Source organism: Enhydra lutris, unplaced genomic scaffold, assembly GCF_002288905.1.
Source record: "Enhydra lutris kenyoni isolate GAN:26980312 unplaced genomic scaffold, ASM228890v2 scaffoldscaffold69, whole genome shotgun sequence".
Classification (NCBI taxonomy): Eukaryota; Metazoa; Chordata; class Mammalia; order Carnivora; family Mustelidae; genus Enhydra; species Enhydra lutris.
The window spans coordinates 2,238,744-2,256,165 of NW_019154153.1; the positions used below are offsets into that span (position 1 = coordinate 2,238,744).

At 45.0% G+C, this 17,422-nt stretch overlaps 2 pseudogenes; both read left to right on the forward strand.

The window, feature by feature from the left end:
• Positions 1-13,672, forward strand: part of LOC111159694 — a 28,128-nt pseudogene extending 14,456 nt beyond the window's left edge.
• Positions 13,673-14,003: 331 nt separating this feature from the next.
• LOC111159695 lies at positions 14,004-14,756 on the forward strand (annotated as a pseudogene).
• Positions 14,757-17,422: the final 2,666 nt, after the last annotated feature.

The window sequence follows — 17,422 nt, forward strand, 5'->3', positions numbered from 1 at the left end:
AAAAAAAAAAAAAAGATTTCCAACCTTTAATGGAAGTAAAGCCTAATAAAACACCACACTTGGTTTTAGTTTTAAGTGACAGAAGTTAATTATGATTAACTCTGGATAGTGCCACTTAAAAGAGTCTTTTCTCATAATAGGTAAAAATGGCCATCCGATTTTAAACTGCATTTCTGGAGCACCTGGGTGGCTCAGTCGTTAAGCATCTGCTTTCTGCTTGGGTCATGATTCCAGGGTCCTGAGACCCGAGTTGGGCTCCCTGCTCAGCGGGAAGCCTGCTTCTCCCTCTCCCACTCCCCCTGCTTGTGTTCCCTCTCTCGCTGTCTCTCTGTCAAATAAATAAATAAAACCTTTAAAAATAAATAAGCTGCATTTCTTTGATCATTAGTGAGGGGACACACTTCTAGATGTTGATCAGCCGTCTGTATTTCCTCTCGCATAAGTCATTTAACTTTAAGATTAGAACACTTGCGGGAGGATCCCAGAAGGGAACCTTCCCGCCTGCATCTCTCCCTCAGCGGCCAGCTAAAGGCGTCTAAAGTATCTTGCCCACAACCGTGGGCTGGACGGACTGAACAGTCGCACTCCTCGCGCCAGTCCGGCCCTGTGCCTCCCAGAGCGCGCCTGCCTTCCATTATGTGCTCAATTCAACGGAATGAAAGTGGCTGTGAGCAGAGCATTGTGGGCTTCCATATTTGTTCTCTTTCGGTGACAGCCTCATCCAATTTCCTCAGCTGAGAAGTCAAAGGGGTTACACATTCCACTCAGGACCTGGAAATCCAGGTGGCCTGTTTGAGCTTCTTTCTGCTTCTGCGTGAATAACGATTTCTCGGGAGAGGCCCTACACCAACAAGGCTGCTAATGGTGGGCGAGGCGGATGCGTCCTCAAACTCAGCTGGCCGCGGAGGCCCTGGCTTTGCCTGGCTTACTCCCGTGCAAAACCTTGTTTCGCCAGAAGAAACCCCGTGACGAGATACGTGCTGAAGTGACACAGAGAACGGAAGTGTTGAGTCAGAAGGCATGATTTGGCTGTGCGGTTTCTCCGAACCTCACCACGCTCTGTGGCCAGAGCACCGTCCTGACATGTGCGGGGTCTCGAATGACGGAAGAAATCAACTCTCTCCCGCCATCTGCATTCTACCAGCAAAAGGAAACAACACTGTTACTTTCAAAAGCATTTAGAAATTCCGCGTAAATAAAATAGTTCAGAAAGGTAATGGAGAGGATAATTCTTTTTCTCTCTTTTTAAGATTTTATTTATTTATATATTATGTCAGAGAGAGAGACAGCTCAAGAGAGCACAAGCAGGGGGAGCAGCAGGCAGAGGGAGAAGCAGGCAGAGGGAGCAGCAGGCAGAGGGAGAAGCAGACTCCCCGCTGAGCAGGGAATCGGATGTGGGACTGGATCCCACGATTCTGGGATCATAGCCTGAGCGGAAGGCAGATGCTTAACCGACTGAGCCACCCAGGTGTCCCTGGAGGGGGAGATTCTAATGAGGGTTCTCTGCAAAAACTGCCCAGTGGCCATGCCCCCCGAGTTGAAATCAAGGAAACATTATTAGCAGGACTGCTGTCGGATTGCCGCCATTGGCGCACGAATAAGCAAGGAGTGTCCTTGATTTGCAAAAAGGGTCTTGTCCTTGCAGATATCCCTGTCTGAGATGGCAGTCACAGGCAAAGACAGCTGGCTGTGAAGCTCTGCTAGGTCACGGACAAATGTGCATCAGTGGCACACGGCATCACCATGGTTTGCGTGACTTCCTGGCTGCATTTTTCTACTCCTATGTAGCATGCCCACCAACCATGGAAAGCCATGGTGGGGGGCACCCACACAGATGGAAGCAAGAACGGAATGTAAAAACACATCCCAAACACAATGCCCAGCTGAAGATGACCAGACCCCTAGGAATGTTTCAGTGGTAAACGTGTTCATGTCTGTGTGAAGAGAAACCACACACACTATCCTAAAAGGCCAATATCAACAACCAAAAAGTCAACGGAAAACAGCACAGCATAATGTAGCAAGCATAACGGGACCTGATTTGGCTCTGTAGGGAACAGCATGGAATGACACGCAGCAAACAATAGAACTCTTGCATTTTGCCAAGGTTGAGAAAACAATTCTCAAAGACTGAGGCAAACCCAGAAATGCCTGTGTTCTCTCTTCCAGCCCCTGCCCCCCACCCCACCCCTGCGGTTGTTTCCCACAACACGGATTCATTCACTAATCCATTCTTTTTTTTTTTTTTTTTTTTTTTAAAGATTTTATTTATTTGAGAGAGAGAGAGAGAGAGCATGAGCAGGTAGAGGGAGAGAGGGAGAAGCGGGCTCCCCACTGAGCAAGGAGCCCGATACGGGACTCGATCCCAGGACCCTGGGGTCATGACCTGAGCCGAAGGCAGACGCTTAACGGGCTGAGCCACCCAGGCGCCCTGCCCATTCACTAATCCATTCTTTACAGAAGCACTGTCCTCTTCCCCTCTCTCTCCCACTCTACTCCCCACCCCCAATATATACTAGCCAAAGAAAAATGATTAGAATTAGAGGCAATATTTGTTGAGTGCTGACTGCATCCACTGTACCAGGAGGCTTGGAGGTGAGGAGGAACAAAACGGTCACAGTCCTCGCCCTCGGGAGCCAGGCCAGGAAGGTCTGGGAACGGAGTGACAATCACAAGTAAGATGGGGCCGTGGGGTTACGGAGGCGGGGGGGGGGGTTCCCAAGTCCCCATCCCTGTTAAATTCTAGGCACCAGCTGCTGCTAAAATCTCTACCTGTTTGGTCAGCCTGTTGAACAAACAGAACTTGGGATAATTTGTATGCATAGAAGTAAACTGTCCTTGACCCATGAAACCCCCTGTGACTTAAACAAACAAACAGGTTTTTTATTGAAACAAAACATAGAGAAAAATGCACAAATCTTAAATATACAGCTTGATTGAATTTTTTACAATTGTATACACCCCCAAAACCATCACCCAGATCAAGAACCATTTAGCTGTGAAGCACATCAAATCGATATGCTACAGAAAAAGGCAGGAATAGAATCCGGTTGGATCTCTAACGTGCCTTTTAAAAGCTGTGTTATTGTTGTTGATTTTATTTCAATGTTTAGAGAGAGTTTCTTTTTTTTTTTGTGAACAGAAGGGGGACAAAAGGAGATCCACTCAAGCAGGAGCTAGGTACACAGACACTCATTCGCAATAGAATTTTCTACTTGACTCAGAGTCTTTCTGGACCCCTAATATTTAAGAGATGTTTTGGAAAACATTCAGGCTCCCACCTACTGCTGCCACATATTTGCATCCCTTACATTTAAGAACAGGGTGTGAAAGCAGTTTAACTTTTATATGTAATCCGGGCGCCTTCTCTTGCGTAATGCTACAAACTTAGTTCCCGCCAACTTTTTTTTTTTTTTTTTTTTTGAGAGCCATTTTTTTTTCCCATGGTAGAACAGCAACAGCAGACAATATTATTTCCAGGTCTTCAATTCTCCTTTTTCAGCTTTATCTTAGAATTCATCTCTCTCTCTCTCTCTCTCTCTCTCTCTCTCTTTTTTTAAATATTTTATTTATTTATTTGTCAGAGAGAGAAAGAGAGTACAAGCAGGGGGAGCGGCGGGCAGAGGCAGCAGGAGAAAGAAGCAGGCTCCATGCTGAGCGGGGACCCTAATGTGGGATTTGATCCCAGGACCCTGGGATCATGACCTGAGCCGAAGGCAGGTGCTTAACCGACTGAACCACCCAGGCGTCCCTTGTCTTGGAATTCAAATGAACAGAATAAAAAAATAAAACTTGAGGGGTGCCTGGCTGACTGAGTTTGAGGAACATATGATTCTTGATCTTGGGGTCATGAGTTCGAGCCCCAAGCCTCCCATTTAAGAGCTTACTTAAATGAATAAAACTCAAAAAAAAAAAAAAAAAAGTATGGGGCGCCTGGGTGGCTCAGTCGGTTAAGTGTCTGTCCTCAGCTCAGGTCATGATCTCAGGGTCTGGGGATTGAGCCCCACATTGGGCTCCCTGCCTGCTTCTCCCTCTGTCCTTCCCCCTGCTCATTCTCACTCCCTCTCTCTCTCAAATAAATAAATAAAATCTAAAAAAAAAAAAAAGGAAAAACTTAAAAAAATAAAACTTGGTATTTTTTTTTAAAGATTTTATTTATTTATTTGACAGACAAAGATCACAAGTAGGCAGAGAAGCAGGCAGAGAGAGAGGAGGAAGCAGGCTCCCCGCTGAGCAGAGAACTCGATCCCAGGAACCTGGGATCATGACCTGAGCCGAAGGCAGAGGCTTTAACCCACTGAACCACCCAGGTGCCCCTAAAACTTGGTATTTTTAAAAAAGCAAAACCAACCAACCAAACAAACACACCCTCAGTTTGGAACATGATCCATGCATCCAAACTGAAGAGCCAGTTTCTCCTAGAGCTGCAGATAATTTAAGATGATCTAATGTTAACCATATGATTCTTTATGTTGGTCAAGGATTAAGAAGAGCTCAGATCTTAAGCACTTACTATCTTACACCACAGAACACAGGAAAACTTTAGTTCATGTATCAGTTCATGTAGTAGCTACAACTTTCTGCCAGTTTAGGGTACCTTACAAAATGTTTTTTTTCTTTTTTAAAGTTTATTTATTTATTTAAGATTTTATTTATTTATTTGTCAGAGAGACAGAGAAAGAGAGTGCACACGCATGCACAAGGCAGAGGGAGAAGCAGGCTCCCCACTGAGCAAGGGATCATGACCTGAGCCGAAGGCAGACACTTAACCGACTGAGCCACCCAGGCATCCCTATTTATTAGTTTTTAATAATCTCTACACCCATCATGGGGCTTGAACTCACGACCCCAAGATCAAGAGTCACATGCTCTTCTGACTGAGCCAGCCAGACACCCCCAGAATGTGTTTAATAAATGCTATGTTTTGGGGCACCTGGGTGGCTCAGTGGGTTAAGCCTCTACCTTTGGCTCAGGTCATGATCTCAGGATCCTGGGATCGAGCCCGGCATCAGGCTCTCCACTCATCAGGGCGCCTGTCCCCCCACTCCCCCCGCCCCTGGCAACGCCTGCCTACTTATGATCTCTCTCTCTCTCTCTGTCAAATAAATAAATAAAGTCTTTAAAATAAAATAAAATAAATGTAATGTTTTGATAAACATGAAAATTATGATAAACAGGATATTAAATGAAGTATATAAAAGCAAATATGCAGTCCCTACAGTGATGCATTACAGACTAGACATGTTGCTGATGAAATCATCCGCAAGCTAATTCAATTTTAGCTCTGTCAGCTACATTTCTTAGTTTATACACTCTTTTCAAACTGTGCCAAACTTTTAAAATTTATAGGTTTAAAATCAGAAAAAATGGAGGACTAGGCTGAAAGGGGATCCCAAAGATTGTCTTCCATTTTCCGCATAGCACTTTGTTACTAACATGCACAGAATCACTCTACCTAAAATAAAAGGTTCACGGGTCCTCCCTTATTGCAGTTAAATCAATTAGCTATCCTAACCACTTAGTACATAAGTGATCAGATTTCTGTGTACTGCTGCCAACGTCTGATTATCCTTTCCACCGCACACATCGAGTAAGGAGTCAATCCTGAGCGTGCACCTGAGTGCAGAATTCAAAGATGTTCTTCAGATCCCGGGAAAGAGGCACTCAACCTCAATTGTTCCCGGGACCCCAAGAAAATAATTTCTTTATCCTATGCTTTATTGTCTCCATTTGCAAACAAACAAACAAGTGTTCGCTACTTAATGTCTGCACCGTGCTCTGAGAGCTGTAAAAGGCAGGTGCCATCTAATTACTGTTTTGTCATTGTGCCAAAATGTTGACAACTCCAATTCCAGTTTGTGCCCTCAGCCAGCTGAATCAAAGAATTCTCGATAGTTACAACAGTAGCCACTGACTAAGTCAGTTACTTGAACACTTTGGCTGTGAAGAGGTAAGTGAAAGGGAAAAAAAAAAAAAAAGTAAACAACAAATCAAAAACCTCACTGAATTCCAGGCCTCAAAACTGAGAGAAATTGTCCCAAATTTAGAAAACACTTGGACAAGGTTTTTGTACTGTTTTCATATCCCTCCCAGAAGAGGGAAGACCTGTGTCTAGTGTTACTGACATCTTTAGGAATGACTGGTATTCGGGAAAACAGCAGGATCACATGATGTAGAGATCTGATTTTTGTCTCCTAACCATCTTTCTTCCAGGGTGTGAAGAGTTAATTCTGGCTATTTTCTAGACCTTTAACCCTACCCTGTTGGCAGAAAAGGGAAGCTGGCTGTGAGCTCTGCAACAGGGCCAGGGCCGGGGCCGGTCCCTCAGACTCCTCTGGGTCTGGGATTATGTAAGAAATGTAAATGCTCTGGTTCATCCATATAGAACTTTCCAGAAAAGCCTGGCTTGGCCCCAGTACCTTTTCAAAATAGGAATCACCTTCAGACTCTGGATCAGTAAGGCTTTAGACAGCAGAGTCCCAGGCCCGATGTGCAGTTACAAACCAGTTCTGAGTAAGATTGATCTTGACCCCTGCTTCCTTTTTGAAATATTTATCAAGATATGACAAACCTATGAGGATGACCTTCGCCGGCAGAAAGAACCACAGCCTGAGGCTATGGAGAGGCAGGAAAGTTAGCCTTCCATTGCAGGGTGGTGAAAGCCTGGAGTGTAACCAGCCTTTGTCAGCCCCACAGTCTGTGCTTACCTCCCTCGGAAAAGAGAATTGAAACTGGCTAAGAATATTCTTTCTCCGCTTCCACCCCAGCCCTCAGTACTGACGCTCTGGAAGGTGGTCTAGGTGCAGTAACTGTCCCATCCCACAAACACAAAATATTACTTCATGAAACGGGTATGTAGGAGCCTCACTTGACACCAACAACCTTCCGTCCTCCCCTCTCTCCGAATGCTCTGCCTTTCCCGCCTCCCCTTCCTCCCCGCCAGCAGTGGACGAGTCATTGTTTCCAGTAGTGGGTTTTCCTTCCTTCATACCCTCCCATTCTCTTCTTGCCCTGAGCCTCGCTCCTCTTCTCTCAGCCTGGCCCCTCCATGCCCAGGTCGTCAGCTTCGGCTCAAGGAGTCTCATTTGGAAGAAGCACTGAGTGGCCTGACTGTTCCATGGAGAAAGGGCTAACGGGGAAGCAGCCACTAGAGGGGGACATAATTACACACAAGTGCATTCCTTGGGGACCACAGGGGCCAGAGCCATCCAGGCGTCCACCTGTGGGCCTGGAGGTGTAAAACGGATGATCCGTGTATCTACCCACAGCACGCACACTCACACATGTGCTCTCGCTCTTTCACGCTCTCTCTTTCTCACACACATACGCATGCACACAAATACTGACCTACCTCGGCTAGCTAATCAACCGGGGTCTTCAAGTGTTGCATGAAACCCACACCAGGCCCTGGCCCAATACTGCTCCCAGTGCAGTCACTATCTCATTCCCTGCTAACCGTTGTTTTCATGACCCGTCCTTCTTTGGTGTCATACAGAACCTGCATCCTAGCAAGATGGAATAGTCAACCTGCACAGTGACTTAGGATGTGGTCTCCAGATGCAGACTAAGTTCAAATTCCCATTCCACTAGCTGTTTGGTCTTGAGCAAGTCACTGCTCTGTGCCATAGTTTCTTCATCTGTAAAATGGAACTCTCTCCACAGGGGGTACAGGTTAACTGTTGTGAAGAACAGGTAAGTCCATCTGTGTAAAGACCTTAAAAGAAAGTCTAATGCACAATAAATGCTCCATGGATATTAGATATTTTCATTATGGCCAGGAAGTATACAGGAGGTGACATGCATCATCCCATTCAACTCTCCCCAAACTCTCAAGACACAAAAACCACTAGTCCTATTTCACAGACAAGAAAACCAAGACCCCAATGCGTTAAATAACTTGTCCAAAATCACAGAGCTTATAAGTAATAGAGTCAAGATTTTAAGCCAGAATCTGTCTGACAGCAAAGCCTATGTTCTTTTCACTCTATCACCTTGGGGGGGGGGTGGAATGCAGTCATCATGAGCTTATGATCTAAAAGATAAAAGATGAGTGGGGGAAACATAGTTGTTGTTGTTGTTGTTTCTATGTTATTTTTATTTTACTAAGAAGGGCTCTCCCTTTAGGAAGTATAACTTAATAGAAGTTTTATTTTTTTTTAAGATTTTATTTATTCATTTAAGAGAGAGACAGAGCGCAAGCAGTGGGGAGAGGGAAAGGCAGAGGGAGAAGCAGACTCCCCGCTGAGCAGGGAGCCCAACATGGAGCTCCATCCCGGGACCTAGCGAGCATGACCAGGGCCGAAGGCAGACGCTCAAGAGACTGAGCCACCCAGGGGCCCCCTAATAGAAGTTTTAAAGCAGGAGAAAGAGAACTGGGTAGTAGGAAGTTGCTCCGCAGTGGTGGCTGGTGTTGTGATCCCAGGTCAGCAACATCGCTATCACCTGGGAGCTTGTTAGAAATACCAAGCCCCACCCCAGACCTTCCTGACTCAGAAGGCTTTAAAGGCCTTCTGATGCATGCTCAAGTTTGAGATCCACTGCTCTAAGAAAAAGCGTGAGCGTTGGTCGTGAAAACATATGTTGAAGGCAGTAAGTTGGATGTTCCTCTAGCAGAAGAGCAGGGTGGGACTACCGGTGACTGAATGGAATGGTGACTGACTTTCGGAGGAGACAAGGAGGTGCAGAGAGACAGATGGCTTGCTCTAACCAAAAGATCATGGTATCATGCACTCGCACTTGTGCTATGTTTCCGTTCCTTTAACCTGCACGTTTCTTAAAAACAGGAAATAACATTTAAAAAAATGTTTAACTGTCAGCAAATGTCTATCTACACAATTTGGGGGCACACCTGTGTGGGCCCCCCCCCACCCCACAGTGCATTTATCAAAGAAAAGCTAAAATAGCATTTATTAGATCTCTCCTCTGTGCCAGGTTCTGCACTAAGGCCCTGCCTTTCCTGCAGATTTCCACCTCCCCACTCAGGGAATTCGCACAACCGTTCTGTGAACAGGAATTAGTTTCATTTTATAGATGAGGAAACTGAAGCTCAAAGAATTTCAGTCACTTTGCCAGAGGCCGTGTATCTATAATGGGAGAGCCGGGATTCTAGTGTCCAACTTCAGACTCCGAATCTGGTGGAGATTGAGCTCACGAGGCTGTCTTGGGAACAGAGGTGATCTAAGGAGTCCCCATGTCCCAGGCACTCAAGGAAGACACCCAGGAAGCCACCCTCGCCCCTGGGTCTTTTTTTGGGCCAGGCAGAACACTGAATGGCTCCTCTTTTCCATCCCCATCTGGATGTTTGTCATTCACCTCTCCTGTCAGAGAGCAGAGAATTGGGCAAATGAGGAGAAAGACCACCAATAAAGAACATTTCTTTTTCTGTTTTCTTTTCTTTTTTTTTTTTTTTGTTTAAAGATTTTATTTATTTATTTATTTATTTGAGAGAGAGAATGAGCAGTGGGGAGGGGCAGAGGGAGAGAGGGAGAGAGAGAAGCAAAGTCTCTACTGAGCAGGAAGCCTAATAAGGGGCTCAATCCCAGGACCCAGAGATCATGACCAGAGCCAAAGGCAGACATTCAACCGACTGAGCCACCCAGGTGCCCCCAAGAACATTTTTTTTTTTCAAGGCAATCTAGTTTGTAAAAACAGTAGTGAAGTCCAAGCCACGAACTCAAATTTCCTGACTTCGGATACTGAATTCCAATTCCAGATAATTAGGAGTTAAAGTTTCCTTGTTCTCGAAGGGGGGAAAAAAAGCCAAAAATTCTTTGAAAAGGTGACTTTCTTTTCTATTCTTTTTTTTTTTTTTTTTGCAATTAACCTGACTGATGCCTCAAGATGGAAGAACCATAACTAAGTATGACAATGTAGGGCCGCTAGTCATACAGTATTCTTATTTTTTTTCTAAACCACTATGAAAAACTTCAGCCTATTCTCTAAATAAGTTTCCACCCTATGTAATGACCTTCCTCCATCAATACCTACTCAGCAATTCTAGGCTTTCCTAGGTGACCCTCTAAACCAAAACATTTTATTTCTATCACTCTAATGGCACTGGAAACACACCAGGAAACACACCAGTGGGAGCAGGTGTTCTCCAGCTCACTGCTCCGTCCTAAATCCTTAAAGGCAGAAACACCACTGCCACATCTCTATGTCAAAGCTCGAAGCAGTGCACAAAAATTGTTTTAACGTTTCTGAAGTACTGACTGAAATCTACCTTTTTAGGTGTTCACTGCCCTGGAAACAGCTGTATTTACACTTTTTTTTTTTTTTTAAAGAGTTGCTTTATCTATCTGCTTTGTAACAAGTACCTAAGGTTTTTGTTAATATTTACAAACGACAACTGATATTTAAGATTATTCTGGCATAATATTTCTAATCCTTTGGTTAGGTCCCTGAAAATACCAAAACAGACATTAGAGTTAATGCTCGGAGCGCCTGGGTGGCTCCGTGGGTTAAGCATCTGCCTTCCGCTGGGGTCGTGGTCCCAGGGTTCTCTGATCCAGTTGGCATGGGGCCCCGTGCTCAGCGGGGAGGCCGATTCTCCATCTCCCTCTGCTATTCCCCTTGCTTATGCTCTCTCTGTCAAATCTTAAAAAATAAAATAAAATAAAATAAAGTAACTAGAGTTAATGCTGAAAACTTGCAAATTACAAATTACCAATGGCAACCCGTTTCGAGAAGGGGATAGTGACCATTCACGGTGTGTGTGTGTGTGTGTGTGTGTGTGTGTGTGTGTGTGTCTGTAAGAGTGTGATCATTAGTAGCACCCTCTTTCGCTCTTCTGAGTTTTTCCAGTTCGGACAACAAATTGCGCAGTCGCCTTTCGTGGGTGCCCGCGAGAGCAGGGACGGCTCCCTGAAGCTTGGGCACGCAGCCTGCCCACCCCAGCCGCTGCACTCTGCGAATCTTGACACCTCATCATGTGGTCGCCAAGTCCCCCTTCTGGTGCTTTGTGTCTCAGCGGAAGAAGATGAAGAAGTCTTCACGGGAAATTGTCCAGTGTAGACAGGTGTTGGAGAAATCCTCCCGTTGGGTTTGGAACTTGGGGCCCTGGCGGCGCCACGACTCCCAGAGCAGCACCCATACACGGCCTGTACCGGGAGTCTCGGCACCTGACCACTGGGGGCGCTGTCACCAGTGCTACCCGGACCTGAGCGCCCACTGGATCCAGATCCAGAAGATGGAGGAGTCCGCGGCCAGCGTGCCTCCGACCCGCACTGGGGCAGTTCCACCACTCCCAGATCAAGTCCCCGCTGTCCCAGCGGGTCCTGTGGCGCCAGCACAAGCCACGCGTCACCACCAAGAGGCCCAACACCTTCTTTTGGATGCAGAACCTCCCTGTCCCCAGGTCTGCCCAAATAAAAACTCCTTCCCCCAGAAAAATAGTAATAATGAAAATAAAAAATAAAGTGCACAGTCAACTTAAGGAGAGGGCTCTAGCTACCCAGACCCCAAACCCTTATTTAATGTGGTGGTTAAAGCCCATGTTTATAGGATATAGCAAACTAATAATTTGGAAAAAGTAAACAAATAGTTCAGGGTATTCCTGGCAATTTGTTAATAGGAGAACAATTTTCACCTATTTTTTCCTTTTATTTACATCTTTATTTCGCAATGTTTATTCTATTTAAACATTTTTAATTACAGTGAAATATATATAATGTAAAACTCACCATCTTAACTATTTTTTTAAAGATTTTATTTATTTATTTGACAGACAGAGGTCACAAGTAGGCAGAGAGGCAAGCAGAGAGAGAGAGAGAGAGAGAGGAGGAAGCAGGCTCCCCGCTGAGCAGAGAGCCCGATGCGGGGCTCCATCCCAGGACCCTGGGATCATGACCTGAGCCGAAGGCAGAGGCTTTAACCCACTGAGCCACCCAGGCGCCCCTTAACTATTTTTTGAGTATATAATTCAGTGGTGTTAAGTATATTCACATTGTGCAGCAAATCTCTGGAACTTTCCATCTTGCAAAAATGAAACTCTATATCCAATAAACAATTCCCCATTTCTTCCTCCCCCAAGCCACTGGCAAACACCATTTTACTTTCTGTTTCTTTGACTTTGATTATTCTACATACCTCATATAAGTGAACTCATTTGTCTTTTTGTGACTAGCCTATTTCATTTAGCATTATGTTCTCAAGATGCCTTCACGTTGTAGCCTGCGCCAGAATTTCCTTCCTTTTTACAGCTGAGTGATTTTCTATTGCATGTATAGATCACGTTTTGCTCATCCAATCATCATCCATGGACGCTTGGGTTGCTTCCACATTTTGGCTATTGTAAATAATGATGAATGTACAAATATCTCTTTGAGACCCTGCTTTCATCTGGGGGGGGGGGGATATAAACCCAGAAGTGGAATTGCTGATTATACATGTGGTAGTTCTATTTTAAAATTTTTGAGGACCCACTATACTGTTTTCCTCAGGAGCTGAACCATCCTACATTCCCACCAACAGTATGTCAGGGTTCCAATTTTTCTACATGTCACCAACACTTGTTTATTTTCTGTCTTATCAATAGTAGCTATCCTAATAGGTGTGGGGTGCTATCTTATTGTGCTTTTAATTTGCGTTTCCCTAGCAGTTAGTGGTGGTTAGCGTCTTTTCATTTGCTCGTTGTCCATTTGTAGATCGTCTTTGGAGAAATGTCTATTCAAGTTCTTTGCCCATTTTAAAATCAGGCTATCTGTTCCTTTGCTGCTGCTTAAATCTCTTATCCACAATCAGTGAATCGAGTCCTCACCCACTATTATCTTTTTTTTTTTTTTAAAGATTTTATTTATTTATTTGTCAGAGAGAGAGAGGGAGAGAGAGCAAGCACAGGCAGACAGAATGGCAGGCAGAGGCAGAGGGAGAAGCAGGCTCCCTGATGAGCAAGGAGCCCGATGTGGGACTCGATCCCAGGACGCTGGGATCATGACCTGAGCCGAAGGCAGCTGCTTAACCAACTGAGCCACCCAGGCGTCCCTCACCCACTATTATCTTTAATACTCTCTAACCAAGAGGTGCCCCAAGGTACTCTCTTGTTTAGTAATACTAGAAATGAAGAGAATGTTGCTGTCAGGAAATCCTGAAGTTTGAAAGCAGTTGGAAAGGTACCATTTTATAAACCTCAGCTATCCATTGCTATTGCTTGTCCAGACTCTTGGAGAAGTTTTGATATGCCCAAAGTCTTTAATAAAGATATTATGTTATTACTACTCTCATTCATTTCAGTTCAGCAACATTTACAGGGTGCCTGCTATATAATGAACATTGTGCCATGGAGACTTTAGAGTTAATATAAAACACACATCAGGGGTGCTGGGGTGGCCGGTTAAAGGACTGACTTGATTTCAGCTCAGGTCATAATCTCCGGGTCCTGGGATCAAGTCCCAAGTTGGGCTCACCACTCACGGGACGTTTGCTTCTCTCCCTCCTCCTCTGCCCCTCTTCCTGCTCGCACACACTCTCTCTTGCTCAAATAAATAAATAAATCTTAAAACACACACACACACACACACACACACACACACAAATATTTTAACTCCTTTGATCTAATAATACCTACCAGCAAGACTCTGGGTCATTAGCTTGGATCTATGTTTTTTTTTAAATGAGTTTAAAAAGCTACAGGTGTCTTCTGATCTTTCCTGCCAGATCTTCCCTCTCTGAATGAGGAAGTATACACACCCTTAAGTAAGCTTGATATTTGGGTTGGGCCTCTCAATTTTCCCAGGCCTCACCCAGGTGAAAAACACACCCTATTTGCAAATCTTGTCCCTTAAAAATTCTTGGTAAAGTTTTGGAGAGACTTCCTATACAAGGCTATCATTACTGCTTCTTTACAGAAGCACATTCAGAAAAAAACTTCTTTCGGGTTGCAACTTGTTGAATAATACACAAAAATCTCAACAAGTCCTTAAAATATGTACTTGAACTGCCTGCTCCTTCTTGCCTCCCCCACTCCCAGGAGAAGCCCAGGGAACTAGAGCAAGAAGCCAGGGACCATGTTCCAAGGCAAGCTTATGGCCCTCGACTACCACAACCCTGCTGGCTTCAACCACGAAGATGAACCAGAGTTTAGAAACTTGACCGTTTGGCTCAAAGACCAGAAAATCAGACACTACAAGATTGAAGGAGGAGGTAATTGAAGAAATATCCACAGTAGTGACTGGCCCAAGTTCTTTGAAAAGTATCTCAGAGATGTTAACTGTCCTTTCAAGATTCGAGATGGGCAAGAAACAATTGACCGGGTTCTTGGTTTAGCTGTAGGACTTGAGTCTGGAGATAATGCTGAAACATACAAGGACTTGGGACATGATAATACAAAAAATGCCAGTGGTGTAGAGTCATTGATCCATTTGGATGTAAATAATCCTGACTTTAATGTTGGTGTAATGATTTTGGGTAATCTTCTTCAGATTCCCGGTCAGGATGGCTACCTGGTAATGCTTAAGGCAATTCGCATTTTGGTTCAGGATGCAGTTGCTACAGCAAATCAAACAAAAGAGGGCTTTCCTGTTGCTTTAGACAAAGATACTCTTGGTTTTGACACAGGAAATGCAGTTCTTAATGAAACTGCTCCAATTCTGTGATTGCTGCACATAGAAGAGGTTGGAGAGCTACAGACAAAACTTCATGAAGCCACAGTAGCCGGTCAGGCAATTACTGCAGATCCACAGCCAGACCACAGACTGGGGAACACTTTAGGATTTCAGCTTCTCACCCAGTTAGTAAATTGGGAACCATGTATGCTCTGACATGTGTTTGGAAATCCAGTGTCACATTTTCGAGGGAAGAATACCAGAAAATCGACTACATTCTACTGATTTACCATCACTGCTTTTTCTTCAATAAAATTCAGGAAGGTGGGGAAAAAATGAATGGTTATCCACTGGATTACCATTACTACATCGGTATCCATCTTCTTCAGGTTACAAGGGTCTCTGCTCCACGACACCCTCCCTGCATTTTTGTGCCCCAAATCTGAACCTAAACCAAAACCCCCAAGAAGCTACTACACGTGAAAATAATCTCTGAACTGCCTTAGGAACAATCCATACCTTCCAGGATTGAGAAGACAGCGGACTAATCTAGGCTCATGGTCTTCTAGAGTGTTACTACTTGGAAAGGTCCCTGAAGATTATCCAGTCAAACTGCCCTCATGTCACATGAGGAAACTGAGAGCCAAAAAAGGGACACATTTTCTCAAAGCTGTACAAAGTCACCATGTGACAACACAGGGCTCCTGTGATGCCACACCTCTTTTTCTCCACTGATATTCATTTCCTGAGATGCCTCTTAATGTTTACTTTCCTATTTACTGAATGTGAAAACAATCGTATTACTGAAAATCCTTGAAATGTTTGAGTGTCTTAAACAAAAGCCTCCGTATTAATAAAATTCCAGAGTTCCACTCAAGAAAACATTTTGCTAGAACTAGAATCAAGTGGCCAGATTCTAGAGAAAGTGCTCTAGGCACCTCTGAATGAGGCACCTCTCTCAGACTTGAGAACAATGGTCTGTCTAGAGGAGGAAAACCACTAAGCTCCTTTTCTTCAGGTCATGCTCCCCCTACAAACACACTCCCCCGGCCCCATGTGTGGTCTGGCACTTTGTTTTGTGTTCAGTAGGATTAAGGTGTTTGGGATTCATACTTTGACATCAATACAAACACCTCTACATCCTCAGAACGACAACAAAAAAAAGTGACTTTCATGTAGTTTAAGGTAAAAGTTCAGGCATCAGTGACTGAGAAAAATAAAAGGCCAGAAACACTCTAGGAGAAGAGTATTAGCTCAGGTATGGCCTGGAATTGTGACATCTTATTGCCACAGCACATCTGAGGCATCTAGGTGACAGTACAGTCTATCATTTCAGAAAGGTTATAAAAATCTATGGGCCTCACACCATGTGTAATGTGGGTGAAGTAGGAAACTTGTAAGAATTTTTGCTTCTGCATTTCCTGATTTAGGAACATGAGAGGTGGGTGGGTGTGTGGGTGGGTGGGGGTCTAAAATGTCTTATGCTTATTAGTGAATCTGTATATACTTGGTCTAGTGTTGGTCTCTTGAGCAAAGAGAGGCGGCCAAAAGTTAATCTCACATACCAAATAGGGCACCTATTCAAAATCTTGTTTGGGTCCTCAAAGAATCAATAAAACCATTTTCATTTTCTGATAAATACATCAGATTGTCCTGCGTCATGTTGTATGGAGCCGTGAGTTCATTAAGAGTACAGAGGGTCATTTTCTCTGATCTGAAGATTCTTGGTTTGGGGATAGTTAAAAGGAAACGGTGAAATCCCATCGTCTGTGTGGGAATTTAAGACCCAGGAGCCCCATTCTAAAAGAGAGCACTGCCCTGGTTCCATAAAACCCAGTTTATAAACCGACAGACATGTGCTTGCAGCCCCTTAAACCAAGTCCAATAGTCGCTGTATTTTATTTTAAAAGTATCTCTGCGTTAGTAGATACAAATATACTCTCAGTACAACTGTCCATACAATTTATAGTCCAAGAGGCTGGTGAGAAGGAAAAAGACCATAAAGCAAAGGCTTAGGGACGGCTGCTCCCTTCTAAGCGCAAAGCAAGCTGACACGATGCGAGGGCTTCGTGGCGCTCCCGACAGTCCACAGTTTAGCAACAAAGTGCGGAAGTGGAGGGAAGTTTTGATGTATAAAGTACCGCGTTGATGTCTGGAAACAACCAGAAGATGCTAGAAGGGAACAGGAATGGGTAGTGCTAGTCTGAGGGCTGAGGAGTGTCAGTGTTAAGCTAAGGTGGTGATGAATAAAGCCGAGTTTCTCCGTAATTTGAGGCACAAGACCGGAGAGAAAGGGATCGTAGGAAGCAGCCCCGTTGGGGAGGACTGGGGGGTGTGATAACAGGGACGTGTTAAGGGGCATTAGGAACAGTAAAAAAAAAAAAAAAGGAAGGAGAGTTGGAGTGATGATTATTGAGTACTACCACTGGGAGGAGGGTCTTGCCAGGATAATAAAGGGAGAAGGGTGTAAAGGAAGGGTCAGGAATGGTAGGGGTAAACTCTGGGAAAAGACTGCGCAGACGTCAGCAGCCAAGAAAAAGAGAAGGAACGGGGTTGGGGCGTGGCCCAGAAAGGGAATGGCTCAACAGTGGGCTACGGGGTGAAAAGGAGAAGGGTGGGGAAGAGCCTGGCTGACAGCTGCTCTCAGATGGCGCTTACAGGGTTAAAAATCGGGGCGCCCAGACTAGGAAGAACTCGGTTTCCAGGGTAACGGCTCCGACAGTTCCGGCAGCGCAGGCTCGTACCATTGCGCGGGCGCGCGCGGGGGGGAGCGCAGCGGGAGGGGACGCGCGAAGGAACAGTCGGGCAGAGGGGTCCGGCCCGGACTCTACCAAACGCGCGGCCCGCCTGCTCGCCCCGGGCCCGGCGCCGAGCCGCGCTCC